The 20347-nt window shown below is 37.5% G+C and overlaps 1 protein-coding gene across 19 annotated transcripts in view; it reads left to right on the plus strand.

Moving 5' to 3' along the window:
* The window catches only part of ARHGAP28 (Rho GTPase activating protein 28), a 258329-nt gene that overhangs the window by 94977 nt on the left and 143005 nt on the right, over positions 1–20347 (plus strand). The window lies entirely within an intron of this gene.

Below are 20347 nucleotides of genomic sequence, written 5' to 3' on the forward strand. Positions count from 1 at the left end.
CCAGGGTGCAATCCTGGAGATCCAGGATTGAATCCCACGTCGGGCTCCCGGTGCATGGAGCCTGCTTCTCCCTCTGCCTGTGTCTCTGCCTCTCTCTCTCTCTCTCTCTGTGACTATCATAAATAAATAAAAATTAAAAAAAAAAGAAATGGCGCTAGAATTATTCTTTTATTTCAGCAGAAATAGAGTTTGATGCGCAACCAATATTGTACAAATTTCATCTTCCAATTGAGGCCTTGTTTAATTAAATCTTATACCATAATCTTGTACCATAACTTGCTCTCTCTCTCTCTCTCTCCTGCTTCCTCCTGCTTTTGATCCTCCTTAACCCTACTTTTTTCACTTCCATGACACTTATCTTCTTAACTACTACATAATTTACTTATTTCTTGTCTGCATTATTTTTATCTGCATTACTAGAAGTAAACTCTATGAGAGTGAAGGTCTTTGTCTTGTTCTCTGATGAACATCAAGAATCATGTCTGAGAAACATGCCTGGCATATAGTGAAGTATTCAAGAAATATTTGTTGATAAATGAAAATTGTGACTAAGTCTTCTCATTCATTGAGTGAAGTCATCTTTACTATATGTTAAAAGGGACTGTTATACATACACTATATTGGGAGACTCATGGGAATTATTTTCATTAAAATTTCCATGTTTCCTCTTAGTGTACTTGTAACAAAAAAAAATCTTGAGGAAGCAATAATAAAATTTTGCTTAAAATTATCTTTAATGGTTTCCCATTGTTTAAGGATAAGGACTGAACTGAAATCTTTTTATGGCCAGGTCAGCATCTCTTGGCCACCTTTCTAGTGCTGCTATGAAATTTTAAAAAAGATTTTATTTATTTGAGAAAGGGAGAGACACAGCACAAACGGTGTTGCGGGGGGGTGGGGAAGGGGCCGTGTAGGTTGTGGCAGAGGGGAGAGAGAAGCAGACTTCCAGCTAAGCAGGGAGCCTCCCACAGAGTTCTATCCCAGGGCCCTGAGATCATGACCTGAGCTGAAGGCAGACCCTTAACCGATTGAGCCACTCAGGCACCCCCTACTACAAATTTTTTTTTAATTTTTATTTATTTATGATAGTCATACAGAGAGAGAGAGAGAGAGAGAGAGGCAGAGACATAGGCAGAGGGAGAAGCAGGCTCCATGCACCGGGAGCCCGATGTGGGATTCGATTCCAGGTCTCCAGGATCGCGCCCTGAGCCAAAGGCAGGCGCTAAACCGCTGCGCCACCCAGGGATCCCTACAAATTTTTTTTTTTTTCAAATTTTTTTTTGATGAAGAGAGTGATACTTGATCATTTCAGTAAATTTTTCATTAAGTGAAAAGAAAAATTGAGTGAAACTTGAGAAGGCAGTCAATTTGTGATATGAGGATAAGAAGTGTAAGTTATGGGATCCCTGGGTGGCGCAGCGGTTTGGCGCCTGCCTTTGGCCCAGGGCGCGATCCTGGAGACCCGGGATCGAATCCCACATCGGGCTCCCGGTGCATGGAGCCTGCTTCTCCCTCTGCCTGTGTCTCTGCCTCTCTCTCTCTCTCTGTGACTATCATGAATAAATAAATAAAAATCTTTAAAAAAAAAAAAAAAAGAAGTGTAAGTTATAAGGTAGCCATCTACCTGTGAAAAACATTTTTATATTGACAAATTTGGGTATTCAGGTAGATCTCCAGAATATACCTGAAAAAGAGTAATCTACTGTGTAATCACCCGTTGGTTTATCAGTCAAAGGTAAAAACAAGTAAAGCTAATGTTGATTATTATTAGTCATAAAGTGAATTTGACTCCGTGCAATAGCGATGTTTATAACTGTGATAAGGGAAAATTTAAAGCAACTGCAAGGCTTCCACCATATATACAGATGTGATAAAGCACCGTTAATCTTTGCCATCAGATTGTTCCTACTCACCACAGGAATAACTCAAGACAATAAACAATGTCTTAAGAGAGGCCTGAATGCTGAGAATTCACAGGAAGATGTCTCCTCTCCCTGCTACAATCAAGGGATCCTTGGCCAGGCACTAAGCTGGCCCTGATGTTACTGCAATAGCCTGTCCACCTTCAGGAGCTTAAAGCCTCTGCCTTCTGAAGTTGCAGTCTGCTCCCTGACCAATGGATATGAACTGTATGCTAGCCCAGTGCACAAGCTAAGACCCTTAGATCCTGTTTCCAAACTTGCCTTGGAATTCAAATTAATCATAAACTCTTGTAGGGTCTCTCTGCATCCTATGCTGGCAGTTTTTCTGTAATATCAATAGGGCTAATTAAAGAATTTACTTTAGTAGGATCCCTGTGCCTAATCAATTCAAGTCTACAAATAATTACTTGACTAACCACATGTTATGTTATAGCCAGACATAGATGTTAAAAAAAAATGGTAGCATTAGAAATTGTAGGCACTTGCTGTGTACCAGACATTTTATTCCATCATCTTAGCCAGTAAAACAATATATTTAATCAGGAGGACCTGTACTATTGAGTTTAAATCAAATTACCAGAGCAATCTCCAACAAAGAACTTACAGTGACATATGAAAAAAATATGACTCAACAGTAATATTGTTATAGACTTTAGCAGTCAGATAGAAGATATCAGCAAGTACTGGATTCTTGTTTTATGGGGGATTTCTGTGTTTATGTTTATGAACATGTTGGTCTGTTTTAGTTCTTGTAATGTCTTGTATGGATTTCTTCTTTTTAAAGATTTTTAAAATTTATTCATAAGAGTCAGAGAAAGAGAGAGAGAGAGAGAGAGGCAGAGACACAGGCAGAGGGAGAAGCAGGCTCCATGCACCGGGAGCCCGACGTGGGATTCGATCCTGGATCTCCAGGATCAGGTCCTGGGCTGAAGATGGTGTTAAACCACTGAGCCACCGGGGCTGCTCCTTGTAGGGATTTCATATCAGGATAATTCTGAGTTCTTACAATGAATTGGGAGGAGTTCCTGGTGTCTCCCATTTTCTGTACAGTTTGGTATTTTTTCATTTTTATTTTTTTTATTTTTTTTATTTTTTTTTTTTTAAAGATTTTATTTATTTATTCATGATAGTCACAGAGAGAGAGAGAGAGAGGCAGAGACACAGGCAGAGGGAGAAGCAGGCTCCATGCACCGGAAGCCCGACGTGGGATTCGATCCCGGGTCTCCAGGATCGCGCCCTGGGCCAAAGGCAGGCGCCAAACCGCTGCGCCACCCAGGGATCCCGTATTTTTTCATTTTTAAATGATGGTGTATTATGAGGCCATCTAGGCCTGGAGTTCTCTTTGTGGCAGGATTATAAATTATGAATTCAGTTTCTTTAATAAATAGGGATAGATTCCATTTCTTCTCCTGTCAGTTTTAGTGGTTTCTGTCTTTTGGGAAATTTTTCCATTTCATGTAAGCTGTTGGATTTCTTGGTATATGGTTTTTTATAATGTTCAATTATTATCCATTTACTATCTGTAGTATTTTTAGAGACCATACACTTTTTCCTTCCCAGTACTGATAATTGTGGCTTCTTTCCTTTTTTCTTGATCAAGTTGCTACAAATGTATCAGTTTTATTCATCTTTTCCAAAACCCAGTTTTTAAAAAACTTATTTTCTCTTTTTTTAATCTGTTTACATTTTCTTTCATTAATCTACATTCTTAGTTGTTTCTTTGGTTTGCTTTATTTGAGGCTTAATTTTTTCTTCTGTACTAAGGTTCCTAAGATGGAAGCTTAGATCATGGACTATTGACTTCTTTTCATTTTTAATATAAGCATTTAATGCTATAAAATTCCCTCTAAGGATTGCATTAGCAGCATCCCATGAATATTGATATGTGTAGTTTATGCAGTGATGATGTAGTTTTTCTGTTATTCAATTAAAAATATTTTCTTATTTCCCTTAGAATTTCTTCTTTGATCTCTGGATAATTTAAAGGTATATTGTTTAATTCTCAGTATTTGGGGATTTTTCTAGACATCTTTTGCCAATTTCTAATGAATTGCATTTGGTCAAAGAACATACTTTATGAGTTAAGTCCTTTAAAATTTATTGACATTGTTTTATGGCCAACCATATGACTTATCTTGGTGACGTGTACTGTAAAAAGCATATGTATTCTCCTCTTTTGGGTGGGAGTATTCTAGAAATATCAATTAAGTTAATTTGGTTGATGCTGTTGTTTCACTTTTCTATATTTTCCCAAATTTTCTGTTTACTCGTTCTGTTACCGAGAGAGAAGTGTTGATATCTATAGCTAAAACTGTGATTTGTCAGTTTCTTCTTTCAGTTCTGAGAGTTTTGACTTCAAATATTTTGAAGTCTTGTGATTTAGTGCAAACATATTTAGGGTTAGGTTTTTAGGTTCTTTTTATGAAATCAGCTTATTTTCTTAAGAAATAATGCTCTTTGCTGTTGGTCATATTGTTCTAAAGTTGTGGGTGCCATAGAGTTGTGCTATTCAGACCTCCTTTCCAAAAAGTAGTATACTTAGTTCATGACTTCAACTGCCATACTTTTGAGATCTGCTACATATTCCTGCTGTGGCTATGCTCTCCCCAGGATGTTGACAGTCCATGACTGAGCACAACATGCTAGAGAAGCTGGGCCATTTTTGTCCAATGCCTGGTCTTTTACTGGGCAGTATCTGCTGGAAACTGCCTATCAGCCTGGCTGAGACTCACACCTGCATTGCAGCCTGAGGCTCTTCGAACCCAGATCTTTCTCCTCCTCTTCGTTAATTGGTGTCAGATCAGCAGTCCTACTGGAAGTTCTTTCCCTGTCCAGTCCTGCTCTCTCTTACCTGTGTCTTGCACAAGTGTTTCCCCAAATAAGTCTCCTGAACCTCTGATTTAGTCTTGATATCTGCCTCCCCTAGGACACAAACTGCCCTAGAAGTCTGCTTTGTCTGAATTAATATGTCCATCCAAGCTTTCTTATGATTGTTTTCATGTTAAACAGTCCATCTTTTTACTCTATGTATTTATAATTAGTGTGTTTCTTTTTCTTTTTAAGAAAAAATTAATTTATTTAGTTTTTAGAGAAAGCATGCACACAAGTGAGCATGGGGAGAGAAATAGACTTCCCGCTGAGTGCAGAGTCTGACCCACGGCTAGATCCCAGGACCCTGAGATTAATACCTGAGCCAAAATCGAGTCAGAGGCTCCACCAACTGAGCCATCAAGTGCCCCTAATTTGTGTGTTTCTTATAAGCAGCATATGTGGTTGGGTTTAATCTACTATCTTGCTGTATGTTTTCTGTTTATCCCATCTGTTCCCTTTCCTGGCATTCTTTTGGATTACTTAAGTATTTATTGTATTATTTCATTTATCTCCATTCTTTTCTTATAATATAGCTATTTGTTTATTATTTTTAGTGGTCAATCCAGAGTTTACAATTTGTGACTTTAGCTTATCACTTTTCACCCTCAAATAATATATCATTTCATGTGTAATGTAAGAACATTATGACTGTATGCTTTCATTTTCTCTTTCCCATCCATTGTGATATGTTGTCATACATTTTATTTTGTACATAATATCAAAAACCTTATAATAATACATTGTTATTATTTTTGTTTTAAACAGTCAATTTTATTTTAAAGAAATAAACAAGGAAATACTTTAATTTTACATGTGCTCACATATTTATGAATTTCCACACTTTTAACTCTTTTGTACAGGTCCAAGTTTCCATCTGGTATTATTTTATGTCTTACAAACCTTGCTCTAGCAGTACTTGTAACTCAGATCTCCTGGCCATGAATTCTTTGTACTTTTGTTTACCTAACATAGCATTTATTTAATCTTAATTTTTGAAGGATTTTTCACTGGATATAGAGTTTTAGGTGACCTTTTCATTTTTCGTTCAGTACTTTAAAGATGTCATTCAACTATTTTCTTGTGTTGTTTCAATGAGAAGTGTGCAGTCATTCTTACTGTTCTGTACATTGCGGCTGTTTTTCCCACTCTACTGCTTTTGATGTTTCCCTTTATCTCTGGTTTTTAGTAGTTGTGTCATGATATTTGCCTGCATGTGGTTTTCTTTATATTATCTTTGTTGAGGTTCATTAAGTTTTTTTGAATCTCTAGTTTGTAGTTCTCATCAAATTTGGAAACATTTCAGCCATTATTTCTCTGTATCATTTTTATCCTCTGACCCCTGTCCTAGGACTCCAGTAACATGTATGTTATACCACTTAATGTCATCCCACAAATCACTGAGACTTGTTCACTTCTTGAAGTTTTTTTCCCTCTGTGTTGTTTGACTATTTTCTATATTGCCTTCAAAGGTACTGGTCTTTTCTGCAGTCAGTGTCCTCAGAGTTTTATCTAGTATATTTTCATTTCAGATAATTTTTCATTTCTATAAAGTCTCATTCTTAAATTTTCTATTTGTTTCCTCATATATTTCCGTTAAATCCTTAGGTATGTTGAGCATATTTATAATTGTCCTTGTGTGCTGATTCCTCAACTGTGTCATCTTGAATCTGTTTCTGTGTGTCTCATTGTCTTGCTTCTTTGCATGTGTAGTATTTTTTTTAATTGAATGCTAGATTTGTGATTTGTTTATTTTTATTCAGTGTAAAGTTTGTTGTCTTTCTCTTAAAATGTTTGTTTGGGCAGGTCTATAGTAACCCTTACTGTAACGTAGATTTAGCTATACTACTAAACTGATACTTTAAAGTTATCTTACAACTAAAGACTCTTCTGGGGTTGGGACCTGAAGCCCCAGGTGCTCAACTCAGACTTTCTAGTCTGGCTATTAAAAACTCGAGTGTCTCCTAGCTCTTTGCAAAATCTGTGAATCATTTAACTTAAAGATCTTCATTTGTTTGTTTGTTTGTTTGTTTTTAGCATTATGAAGTTAACTGTTTATGTGTGACTTATCATTTAGCAACAACCTCAAGGAAACCCTTATATGGATAGCATAGCTTCTTCCTCTCTGGTACTTGTCCTAGAAAATTTCATCTCCTTTATCCTCTATGAACTCTGTTCTGTGTCCTCTTAATTCAGTGAGACCCCAGTATTCTTGGATTCCTTCTCACTGTACTCCAGTCTGGAATGTGCATCCAGTATAAAGCTGGGATAACTGTAGGATTCACTTCAGTTCTTGCAGGGATCACATCTTTACTTTCTTCTAATATTTATAAGCAGTTCTTACATATTTTATCCAATTTTCCTGTTGTATGGCAGGAAGGCTCCTCCAGGGATGCCTGGGTGGCTCAGTGATTGAGCATCTGCCTTTGACTCAGGGTATGATCCCAGGGCCCAGTATGAAATCCCATATTGGGCTCCTGCCCAGAGCCTACTTCTCCCTCTGCCTATTTCTCTGCCTCTCTCTCTCTCTCTCTCTGTCTCTCAGGAATATATATATATATATATATATATATATATATATATATATATATATTTTTTTTTTTTTTTTTTTAAAGAAAGGCTGTAGTCTCTCTGTCTCTCAGGAATGAATATATATATATATATATATATATATATATATATATTTTTTTTTTTTAAAGAAAGGCTCCTCCATTCCAAGTTAATCCATCATGGCCAGAAATAGAAATTTCAGTTTTTACGAATATTTTGTATGTTTTCTTTTTACATATGAAAGTAGCCTTTCAGAACATCTCTGTTGTTGAACAAGAAGCAATTTTTGGGGAGGGAGAGAAGAGACTCCAAGGTCATTTACTATGCCCTGGATTGGCACAGGCTGAGATTGGACGGACATAGGACAATGGTTGGGCATTTCAGAAAGAAGGGGGTATGGTAACTGGGAGATAAAAGGTGGCAGTGGCTCTTCTTCTTTCCAGATACTCTTTCTCCAGTTATAAGGGAAGGATAACCTGTATATTTAAACTATCCCAAGAGAGGAGTTTCCTGGCTGGAAAATTCTGTATCTCTTATTTATGGATGGAATTATCTTTCTCCATTGGATGTCCATGGCAATTCAAATATTTCTTTTAATCTGTTTTTTTTTTTTTTTCATCAGTGCTATTTATTGAGAATCGCAAAAGCCAGGTGTTCTGTTAAGGAGTAGTGCTCAGATTCGTTTATTTCTCACCACTGTTCTAGGAGGCAGACACTAATATGACCTCTGTTTTATCCATGAGTAAAGCAAAGCATGGAAGGATTAAATTTGCCCAAGATCACATAGTGTGCAGTGTGGACCTATGTCCTTCTTACTTCATACCCTGCACTCTTGATATTAGGCTATACTTTCCCTTTTAGTATACAGTACTTTTGTATTATAGTTTTTTCTTTACCGTTTTACCAGTTCATGAGTTGACTGAAAATAGGAACTCTGTGCTTATATGTGTTAGGTCCTCAGAGCCCCTGCTCACAGCAAGTTGAGAGGGAGAAAATGGGGGACAAGTATAATCTTCTTTCTCTCTCATTTTGGAAAAGAAATAGTGCTAGCTTCTTAGAATTAACTTGGTATCAAAATACTTCCTTATCAATAAGGTTGATCTTTCAGTGTAACTTTGTTTTACTTATTTTATTCCTCATTAATCATAGTTGGTAGAGTCAACTCATAGAAAATCAGCTGTCATATAAAACAATAGATTGCAAAAAGGAGAAATTCATTATTATTCTGTTGTGCAGTGTACATACCTAGTAATGGCAGACTTTGAGATAATGTGTTCTATGATATTTTCTCCATTTAGTCATGCCTATAAATTATCTTCCCTTAAAGATTGTTTTGTTTTGTTTTTTGGTAGCATTAGATAATGTTTGTTAAAATAAGATATATAGTTGAGACTATATAATGATAGAAATAGCATAGCAAAACCCTCTAATCAGTAACTTAAAGTTATCTTCTTTTTGTTTGCTAACCAAATACACAGTGATATCTTGATTAAGTCTCAGTAACCAGGGCAGTGAAGCTATTCTGTAGTGGTACGTCAGCATCCCCAGGGAAGGATGATCAAGCTTCCAGGTGGATGCTTCCAAGGGTTTTTATGTTAGATGACTGTTGGATGGCAGTTTCCACAATTTGTTCCCCTCCCCCAGGGTCAAATGTACACGTTCCAGGAGGCATTTAAGCCATGTGTGATAACCCTCATAGCTGAACTTACAAGCTCCCTGTAGACTGGTTGGTGTTTGTCAGGCCAGAGGCTATATGTAAGGTGAGAAAGCCTTGCTGCTGGAAGCTGTCAAAAATCTATTTCAAAAGTTCTTCAGAATCTTTAATTATTCAATTAAAAATGCCTCTAGCACTGGGGAAGCTGTGTCAGAGAGGAGGGGGCGGGTATGTGGCAAACAGTATGTTACAATGTCTGAAACTCTGAGCTCGGAAAAAGAGGGTATAGATACTTGTTAAAGGCAGGAAATTCTGTTTTTATTTGACCACCACTCTGTTCTTAAGAGATTCTTTCTTGTTGGCCAAAAGCAATACAACTTTCAGGTTCAGTGATTATGAATGCTTCCTCATATTATAGAACCAAAATGACTTCATTCAGAGTGAGAAACTTTAAATCTTTATTTTCCATTTTTAACACTTGCAAAAAGATCCATAGTAAATTTTTATTCTATCTATAAATTGGGACCCAAGAGAGAGGGCAGAGAGGGAAGGAAGAGAGACAGGGAAGGTCCTATTTCTCAAGCAAAGCAAGAGAAATGCTGAGAAGTAAAAGAATTATGTTTCACATGATCTTTTAAGATGCAGGACCTTTCCTCTTGGTAATTTTATAAAATGGACAAGTATCCACTAAAGTTGCTTTCTTCTTTATACATGACAAATTAATGAGCAGCCATCAAAGAATTGATTTTTAGTCTCTCGTGGCCTGAACTGGATTCAAGCAATGATGTGAAGGCTCAAAACTAAATCTTTTGTTTCAGATCCCTGAGACTATCCTGTCTCCTGGCATGTTGTTGTATTATATTAAACATTAATTGTTGGATCATAAGAACCACAGGGGACCACAGGTTTGTATCCTTCTTCTCTAGGTAATGTTTTTAAAAAAGTCAATGAGTCCTTATCAAATCCCACTGCCACCACACTAGAACTTGAAGGGCACCAAAGGAAAGGAGTTTCCATTTTTAACAGATAAGGGCCTGAGGAAGGATTTTAGGTACATCTTCTAAACTAAGCTAAACTCCTTTTCACTGAATTAATTCATACTGAATATTGTAATTCCTATCCATGTTGTAAGAAATCTGTACCTTAGCCATCTTAATAATGTATTTGAACAGGGTAATCTAACAAAACATATAGTCATATTTATGTTAAATGCTAAAAACTCCAACTTGTCTTAAAATTCTATTATATTGCATTTTTCCTGGGATGTTTTTCTGTAGAAAAGAGTTATGATTCATTCATTAATTCAGTAAGTGTTTATTACAAGCTTACTGTGTGTAGAACATTGTGCTTGATTTTCCTGGAATTATGCATTTATCTGTTCATTTATTTAACAACTTCTTATTGCATATTAATAAATGCTAAGTGCTATTCTTGGTCCTGGGAATATTGTTAAGTATTCATTACCAATGGAGAAGTCACACAAGTGAACAAATGCATACATAATATAATTTTGGTGAGATGAGAGGGGGATATATTAGCTTTTTGTATCCAGCTACTAATGACTGATACTATGTATCATCATCTGGAAAATTGGATGCCACCATGCAGTGACAGCATGATCTGACTTTAAGGCAAAATACAGGGCCCTTTTCAGTTATCTTATGCAGTTCTCAAAATAGACATGTAAAGTACATGTTATTATTCCCATTTATTCAGACAAAGAAAATGAGGCTGAGAGAGATGGGTGAATTTCTTATGCGAGGCCAGAGAGATTGGGTAAATTTCTTTACTTAAAGCTAGCAAATCCCATACGAAAAAAAAAAAAAAAGTCAGATGGAAAACAAAATAATGTTTAGCTTACTTAAGCTAGCAATTTTTTGAATCAAGCCCTTGCCTTCTGACTATAAATTGCGTGTTTTTTCTCTGCATTACTATTTGATACATGTTGGATTAATTATCTACAAATTCTTTTGTTTCTAAATTTCAAGTTAAAATTCTTTCAGAAGTAGAAATACTTACCAAATCATGATAGATACGGTATTTGCTTTTGACTTTGAAAATACTTTTAATAAAGCCTCATATCCGCTTAGTGGGGAAAAGAAGGAAAGGGGAAGACTATCTAAAAATTGCCCTCACACACTGCAGGTTTTTCATAAATCTCAGCCTTCTGGAGACTGATTACACTGTGCAGTCTTCCTTAGGAAATGGGTGAAAATTGGAGCTGGGACACAAACAGGAAGGCTGGGAGGCAGATCTGTCCCACAGACACTGCCTCTTTAAATAGCTACCGTGCAGTGGGACTTAGTTCTCTGCTTGACAAGAAACTCCAGTGCCCTTTGTTTCTTGGCTTCTGGGCTGGAGGCAACCAGTGCTGTCCTGTCCTGGAGGAGGAGGCAGTGCTCAGAGGGTGTGAAGTGCTGGATGTGGGGTGGAGGATGGCCTCCCCACCTCTAGGCCATGAGGACACATAGTCGGACAGATGTTTTGTACTTCTCCCTTAAGAATATCGTTCCTAAGACTTTTAACCTCCTAAAAGGTAAGGTTGAGAGCACTTCCTAGATCAATAACAGGCTTCTTTCCGCAGACTGATTCTTTTATTTAAGAGAGGAAAGAAGAGAGTAGATGATTGCTATAGCTTTTTTTTTAATCCATTTTTAAGTGAATGCGTAAGTGGTGCTTATGGTTTTATTAGGAGGTTATAGGTACATTATGTTAAGAGATAGTAAGCTGTGATTTTTTTTTTAACCTTACAGAGATTTTTGTTACAGAGTGAATATGTTTCTAAAGCTCAATATAGAAGGAGAGTAGATAAGCCCTATTACTAATTTGGGAAGGCTTGTTAAAATGCAATACTAATAGATGCATAAAAATGAATGGCTTAGAGGTCTTTTGATTCCAGTTCCTGCTTTTGAGCAGGAGCCTTTAAAACTAATCCAGGGGTGCCTGAATGGCTCAGTCAATTGAGTGTCTCACTCTTGGTTTCTGCTCAGGTCAGGACCTCGGGGTAATGAAAACGAGCCCCTAGTGGGGCTCTGCGCTCAGTGCAGAGTAGGCTTGGGATTTTCTCTCCTTCTCCCTCTGCCCCTCTATCTCCCCCTGCTCCCCTGTATTCTCTCTCTCAAACATATAAATCTTAAAAAAAATCAATAAAAAAAATTAAAAATCCCTCTAATCCAATATTTCCAGATCATTATCTAATTTTGGGAACATCTACTGATGTAGACTCCATTACCCAAGCAAGCACTTCCACTCTTTAGTGGAAATAATGTATTTCTTTGGTCAGGCTACCAAGCCTTTCCTCTGGTTTTCCATGTTGGGACAAAGGATGCCAAGCAGAAGCAGCTATTTTTGCCCTGGTCCTGGAGAAGACAGATGGATGGGGAGGGAGTGCCCATTGCATCCCTGTCCTACAGAAAGTACTGTGCCTGGGATTTTTGTGTGCTGCTTTCGTCCATTTCTTCTCATTTTGTCCTGGCCTCTGCCTACCCCTCTCTTATGCATCCTCTTCAAGAAATCAGTACCTGCATTAGAGCATACTCTGAAAGCCAGCCATTAGTCTGATTAATAGTAAGCAGAAGGCCTATTTCAAGAAATACAAATGCAGCTCTTCCCAGAAAGGTTTCCACAGTATCTGTTAACCTCCTTTATGTTTAATTTTTAGAGCACTGTTACCCATACAGCCCCTTTGTAAGTGACTCCTTATGTGTCTTTTTTTTTTTTTCTTGTTTTTGTCCTTTGCATTGTCTTTCAGAGGAAGCGGAAGTATTCGGATGGGTGCTTTTATTGTTTATTTGAAATTCATTTCCTTCAAACTAGGATCATTTGCTTCAGAGTGTTCTGGGTTCTTTTTAGTTAAGTATCATCATCTTTATATTTTTGCCAGTGTGTTTACAGTTTCTTTATTGTTTTAAAATAGTTTTACTAATGTGTTTTGTAATCAAAGGTAAAGTCCACTTTTGCCCTTTTGAGCCTTCTTTTTGAGCCTTCTTTAGACTTTAGTAAGAAAGCCCATTTAGATGAAATACTGCTTTTTTTAAAAGTAAGGGCTTTTTTTGCTTTTTAGATTTCAGAGTATAGTAAGCAAAACCAAAGTCTATGATAGAGTATATATTTCCAGCATAATGTCTAGGATGTGCTTGATGTGCTCATTTGTTTATGAAAATAATTTTCTATTACGTGCTTTGATGATTATTACAAAATACAGTCTTACTTTAAATTTTGTAAATAAAAGCAATTCGCATTATTTTTGGAAATTCTTCTTAAATTTGACATTCTACAGTTTTGTTTTGATAGGTGCCCTAGTTCTGCATAAAATAACTGCCCCCTGCCCAACCGCCTTTGTACATGTCCTATCCCTTACAAATTTTGTAAGGCCCTTGTTACACTACAAACTAAGGGATTAATTGAATAGTAACTGTACTAATCAAAAGCAAGTTTAACAAGATAAGACTTGCATTTAGATTGGAAAATATAAAAAAAGGACTTAATTTTTTTGATACTAAAGCTGAAAGAAAAAAATCAGATGGGAAACAGAATAATGCTTAGTTTACTTAAGCTAGCAGAATCTTTACAGAGGAGCTCTGAAGGCAATGGACATCATAATGCAAGGCTTTATTAGCCAAGGTTCCAGCAGAAATTTAAGAAAAATAAAATCGCTTATGAGATGAGCTACAAGGAAATCAGTGCCCCTCTGCAATAAGTAGAATGACAAAGTAAAGTAACAGATTTACTGGAAGGCCTCCTACTGAAGTGAGTTGAGCCAAGTGCTGGAATGTGTTTCAGAGCCTATTTAAAACCCCAGAGGTGGTGTTTTGAATCAGTCTTGCTGACGTAAACACAGACCCTGCCTGGAAATTTTCCAAAAGCAGAGAAGATGAAGGCAGTTCAGTCAAAATGTGCAGTGTTATTATAGTAAAGATGTGGGGAAGCAATTCACCACCATCTTAGGAGACTGAATATTGCAGCCTTTTGGCTATCTCTGAAGGTGTAGTATGACCTGGTGATAGGACCATTCACTGAAAGATGATTGCACTGAGAACAATTGCCCCCAAGTGCTTATCTAAACAGAAAGAAGGTGGTGTGTGTGTGTGGGGGGAGGGGGGGGGCATTGAGAAAAAGAGAATTGTTTCTTAATGATAGAGAAACCTGTAGATTATTTAAGGGAACAAAAACTACTAAGAGGAATGTTTGGACAATGTCAGTGCTGACGAGATGGCCATTCATTGCTAGGGCACTTTAGTGATGAATAAATGATAGGTTTACAAAGCTCAGGTACCAAGCAAACTCTGTTTGTAAGTGAGCAGAGTAAGCAGGTCTTGTCTCTGTTCACTATGAAGATTACTGTACCTAATACTCCATGTTAGATGTATTTAATTAAGTGAACATGAAGACTTAAACTTTCAAAATTCCTCATATGGATATGCATAGTAGTAAATTAGGGCCTGAAATGAAAGAATGTTTCCTGCCCAGCTGCACATTGCCCTTCCAAAGAATCCAACCTGTTGCTTCACAAAAACCACTATTTGGGACCTGAAATGCCCATTATTTTGCTTTAAAAGACAGAAAGGCACAATATTTCAGTTATTGGTGTACTAAAGTGTACATAGCTATCTGAAACTTCTGGAATAAGTAGATGCTAAACGAGATTTTTCTTTTTGTTCCATGACTTGCAGAGCTCATTTCAAATGATGCCTCCATAAACTTCAAAAGAAATGCTGGAGATGTGGAGGCAATAACCTGATGCAGTGCTGCCTGTGATGGCAGGGGTGTATAGTAGAGCCTTCTGTGCTGGTGTAGGGCATCATCCAAAGGAACTATGTGACTATTCAAGACAGAGTGCTTTGTAGCAATATAGTTAAAATGAAGGCTAACAGTTCACCTACTTGAAAAGATTCTTTTTAAATAATATATTATATAGTATTATATAGTAATGTAGCATATAGTAATCATCTTTCATTCTTTATCAACCTCGAATTATTCAGCAGGTACAAATCTTCTAGTGTTTTTTAGTTAAAGTATGACAAGATTTATCACTTGATCCATCTGCTGCAGCTGCCCCTCCCCTCCTTCTAACAAAACAAAACACCCCAAAGTGCAATCCCTTTTCGAATTAGGGAAGTCTCTGGATATCCCTTAACACTAAGAGGTTGCAATTCCTTCAAAACAGCTTTCTAGCGTATGGAATGGAAGAAATCAGAAGCCAATATTGGACAAGCCCATTTTTAGCTTTTTTTAAGAACTCAATTTCCCAAGTCCCAGAAATGTCTCAGCTATCAAAACGTCTGCCACTAGTATTCTGTAGGTTTTAGTGGTAACGATGAATAGAATGATAGAATGGGTGCAAGCATTTTATGAATACTGTTTCCTTTACCTTTACAATAACTTCATGCAGAAGGGGGTATATACAGTTTACAGATAAGGGGACTGAGGCACTATGAGGCCAAGTGTCTTACCCACATTTTATATAGCTGAGTGTCACGGCAAAAATGAGAACCAAAATTTTTATCCCTCTGAGTCCTGGGCATTTTCTCCACACAATGCTGAACGAATGACCAAATTTGTTATCTGTATTTTCCAGCGTGGAGATAATAGAACTTTTTGAGATTTTGATGGAAGTTGCTGTAGGATTTTGAACAATTGAGGAAAGCTGTTTCTCCTTATTAATGGGGCCCCATATTGACCTACTCTCTTGAAGGAGAAGGTGGTATCTATTCTTCTTCCACAGTCATATATAAATCTTGGTGCGTGCGTGTGTGTGTGTGTGTGTGTGTGTGTGTGTGAGAATGTATGTGTAGGGGATACTCTTGGGAGAAAAGAATGGAAAGGATTGCTTTACCCCTATAAACTGCAAAAATTTGAGAAGGAATGTAATACAGAGAATTATTATAAGTTCTTAAGCCCTTAGTGGACTCAATGAGCTTTTTCAGTAATCTGTTTACAATTCTGTCTGTTTACTGAAGAGATTTGGCTTTTTGGTAGTTACTTGGCCACCTTGGATTGTAAACCGATTCATCTGTCAAAGTCCAGCTCAAATTCCACACCCTCCTTTTCCCTTTTCCTGGTCTCACCACTCCTCTCACACGGACATCTCCAAATTCCTGAAGACTAGGTTCGAAGTATCTTTCCTTTAGTATTTATATTCCCATAATCAGAAGGTGAATTTTCTTTTTAAAAGCATTACTTTATCTTTGGCTAGCTTGTTGGACACTGGCCCCTGTTGGACACTGTTTGCTTTCTTTACTTCAGGAACACCCCTCTTCCTGCATAGCTAATGTAGAGCTTGCCGTTAGTATTAGTTGATTCATTTGTTATATTAGCCTTTCATTGTTATTCCCGAGACAGTTCCTGAAATATTTGATGATAGTGAGCATGCTTCCTTGGAGCCTTTTAAATTTCTCCATTGCTTTCAACAGTTTCACATGTGGCACAGCTTCTTGACTGTCTGTCTTCATCCATCCTGTTCTGAATTCAGTCCTGGCTGTCAACATCCACCCTTAGTGGTGCCCAGAGCTGAATTCCAGTTCTGCTATGTTTAGGATAATCATCTCTTCTTTCTGTGTGATAAACCTCTATACTTCTGTGCTGCTCAATGTTCCCTTTAGTTTTCTTGGCACCCATGTAGTGCTGTTAGCTTGTACTGACCTTGAGTTTGGCTAAAATCACATCTTTTTATTTATTTATTTATTTTTTCTTTTTTTTTAATTTTTATTTATTTATGATAGTTACAGAGAGAGAGAGAGGCAGAGACACAGGCAGAGGGAGAAGCAGGCTCCATGCACCGGGAGCCCGATGTGGGATTCGATCCCGGGTCTCCAGGATCGCGCCCTGGGCCAAAGGCAGGCGCCAAACCGCTGCGCCACCCAGGGATCCCAAATCACATCTTTTTAATATGAACTGTACTCTTGCCAAGAAGCAGTCATCCTAAACATGGACAGTTGAAGTTTCTGAACTTCATCCCCATTCCTGTGAAGCTTCATCCTCTTAGTTTCAGTACCTTTGGCCTCCCAGTGCAGAATTTCTTGATTTTTGGATTATTATCCAAAATACTCTATAAGACTAAGTAAGGAAAATGGTCTTCTGAGAAAAAAGTTCCGAAACTTTAAAAAAGAATTTAATCTTCCCAAAGAAAGTCTCAACTTGTTACCTTGTTGAGAAAACTTTTCATAGCCTAGTATTTAAAGCCCCATAGTGTCCTCCTGTGGCATCTGAAGAGTTGTTACAACTATGCTTTCTATTACATCATGAGCCAAGCTAGACTCCGCATCCATCCCACCCTGTTCCCTGTGCCTGCCCAGCTGTGACTTTGTTCACTAGAGCCTAGAATTCACGTCATTCCTGTTCCATCTCTACCAGTCAGAATCCTGCACATCCTTCCCCTTGAGGTCTTTCCTGAACTTTAATAAGTGATTTCTCCTTCTTTCCAGTTCCCAAAGCATATATTGAATTCTGTTTTATGAGTGCAGTATGGTATGGTGATTGCGAGCAAAGGCTCTGGGAATGGATAGGCTGTGTGCAAATCTGGGCTATACCCCAGTAGTGCTATAATCATGGGCTAGTGAATTTTTCTCTTAAATCTCACCTGTCCCACCTGTAAAATGGAGGTAGTCGTGCCTACCTTATAGGGTTACTGTGAGGATCGAACTCGTTAGTATGTGTAAAGTACTTAGAATGATACTTGGTATGTAGTAACTGCTAATAATTGTTAGCTTTATCTGTACATACTCAGTAAATTGAATTTTGCTGATGAAGCTCAGAATAACTTATGGACATGATTTTTTGAGTCCTTAAATACATGGCCATCAGAGGAAACATTTACAAACTTATGGAGACAGAATGTTAGAGAGGAACATTTTCCCAAGGAGGCATTGTGAGGTGGTTTCCAACTAGAGGCCAGACTCACAGCCTTTTTCATTTGCAGTCAAATATTGGTCAACATTTTTATAAGCACTGTGCATATTTACTTACATCAAGTGATGCAGATAACCTGGAGAAATATGGCCTTAGTGTTATGAACTGTGTTTATCAACATTGCAATGAAAATAGTTAATTGCTCAAAGCTTTATTTTAATTTGTGTGCCCATGGGCTCATGCTAATTTGCATTTTGCTTTGTACAGCATGACAAAAGGAATTGTAAAGCATTTCTTTTTTCCTCTTATGAAATATAATCTTTATTCCCTTGGGAAAAAACATCATGGTTGAGCGACATCAGAAACTCATGCGTTTAACTTTTGGCATTTATCATGAGGATTAGCAATCTGTAGCCTGATTAACTAACTCTGACCTCAATACTTATTGAAGGTCTACCAAGAATCTTGTGTTGGGCTAGGTTACTGTTAAGATATTAAGAAGTAGAAGGTGAAGTTTCGGGATCCCTGGGTGGCGCAGCGGTTTAGCGCCTGCCTTTGGCCCAGGGCGCGATCCTGGAGACCCGGGATCGAATCCCACGTCGGGCTCCCGGTGCATGGAGCCTGCTTCTCCCTCTGCCTGTGTCTCTGCCTCTCTCTCTCTCTCTCTCTGTGACTATCATAAATAAATTAAAAAAATAAAAAAAAAGAAGATGAAGTTTCTGTACTTAGGTATATTTGGAGATATAACATAGTAAAGAAAGTAATAATATGAGGCGTATATATAATAGTTCTGTATTCAGTGAATTACTAAATTAGTGGCATAGAAACCTGGGTAGTTTAAGAACCTCAACAGGATAGTTCCTAATTGCTACATACCTATTTCAGTTCTCTTTCCAAACTGCCCCTTCAAGAACCTCTAAAAACTAAAGAATACAGCCTTGAGGACATCATCAGTTAACTAAAAATAATGTATTTGTACAAAGTGTTTCTTCTTTGAAAATTTTCTCTAGATATACCTAATGTTGAGGGAGTATTATTGTAATAGCTAACAGATTACCTTAATTAGTTCTGATGATAACCTTGTGTTATTATCCCATTTTTTGAGACAAGGGGGTGTCAGGCCTCAGAGTGAAAACATAAATTACCACATCAGTAAGAGGTAAATCTGTGATTCAGTTCACATCAGCCCAACTGAAAAGTCTTCTTTCTTAACCACTATACTGTTTTGTCCCCATTGATTCCTATTCACCACCCTACTAAGGGATCCACGATTAGAGTATTATGGATGAACTTCAGCAAATATGATTGGACTTGGGGGATAGAGATGAGGTAGAAAAGGTAAGCTAAGGCAAATTGTAAAGAAACATTTATACCAGCTAATGGATTTAGATCCAACTACCTAATAGTTGGATTAGCCTCATCCACTGATTATTAACAAGACAATGGCATTATATAATTTTTGTTTTAGCAGCCTTTGCATGTGTATGTAAAGGATATTAAAATGGCAGAGAGCCAAATATCGGGAGACAAGTTAGGTGTGCAATAGCCTAGATACATCATAAATTTTTTACTGGATATATAACTAAATCAAAAAAGATGGATTTGAGAGATGTGTCTAAGGTAGATTTGGCCATATTTGTGGACCTGCCCAATATGGTGGGCATAGAAGGAGGAGAAGTGAAAAATGGGAGAGTTGTGGTGATGCCATTCTTGAGACTGGGGGAAAGCAATGATTACAATTGAGAGGGGCTGAATTTTGGGTATGATGAGTTTCAGGTGAAAGCAAACATATGAAGATGATTTGACATCCTGAAGAGTCTGAACTCAAGAGTGATCTGGCCAAAGATTAGAGAATCCTCAGCCAGTAAGTGAAGCCACAGCAATGGATAAATAAGGTCATGGGCAGAGGCTCAGGTGCCACAAGTAGAGAGACATTGGAAGAGAATGAGGGACAAAATCCAGGAGAGCCACCAATATTGAAGATATGACCCTCCTCAGCAGTGTTTTAATCTGATAGCTTTACTCTGAACTCTTTGAGTGGAGTAGGTATTTCCCATGCCTCTGTCAATATGACTATAAGCTGTTCTTGGTGTTAGCTTCCTTGGGCAGCAGCTAAGCCATTAGCTGTTGATTGTTGCTAGTATCACTCCCAGAAGATTGATCAACTCCAAACTTGGGAAATAATTTGGTCTGTGTAAATTTATTAATGTTTGGTATAGTCCAGAGATAATACATAACTCACTCATAAGTCAGTTGTTAGATGTCCCGGCTTTTCTTTAGGATTTTTTTCAAAAGTTTGAATATTATAGTTCTAGTTTTAAAGTAAATTAGTGCAGTGATGGAATGTACATGAAATGACTGACAATCCCTTAATGAACTCCAAGTTTCTTATGAAATCTCTTCAGAACTTGACTGGCAGCTTCCTAGGTCCTAAAAATGTATGAGTGCTTTGATTCTCTTGTGGTGTGCTCTTTCAGTAGTGACAAGAACTTCGCTAAAGACTGGC

This window comes from Canis lupus, chromosome 7 (genome assembly GCF_003254725.2).
Source record: "Canis lupus dingo isolate Sandy chromosome 7, ASM325472v2, whole genome shotgun sequence".
NCBI classification, from domain to species: Eukaryota; Metazoa; Chordata; class Mammalia; order Carnivora; family Canidae; genus Canis; species Canis lupus.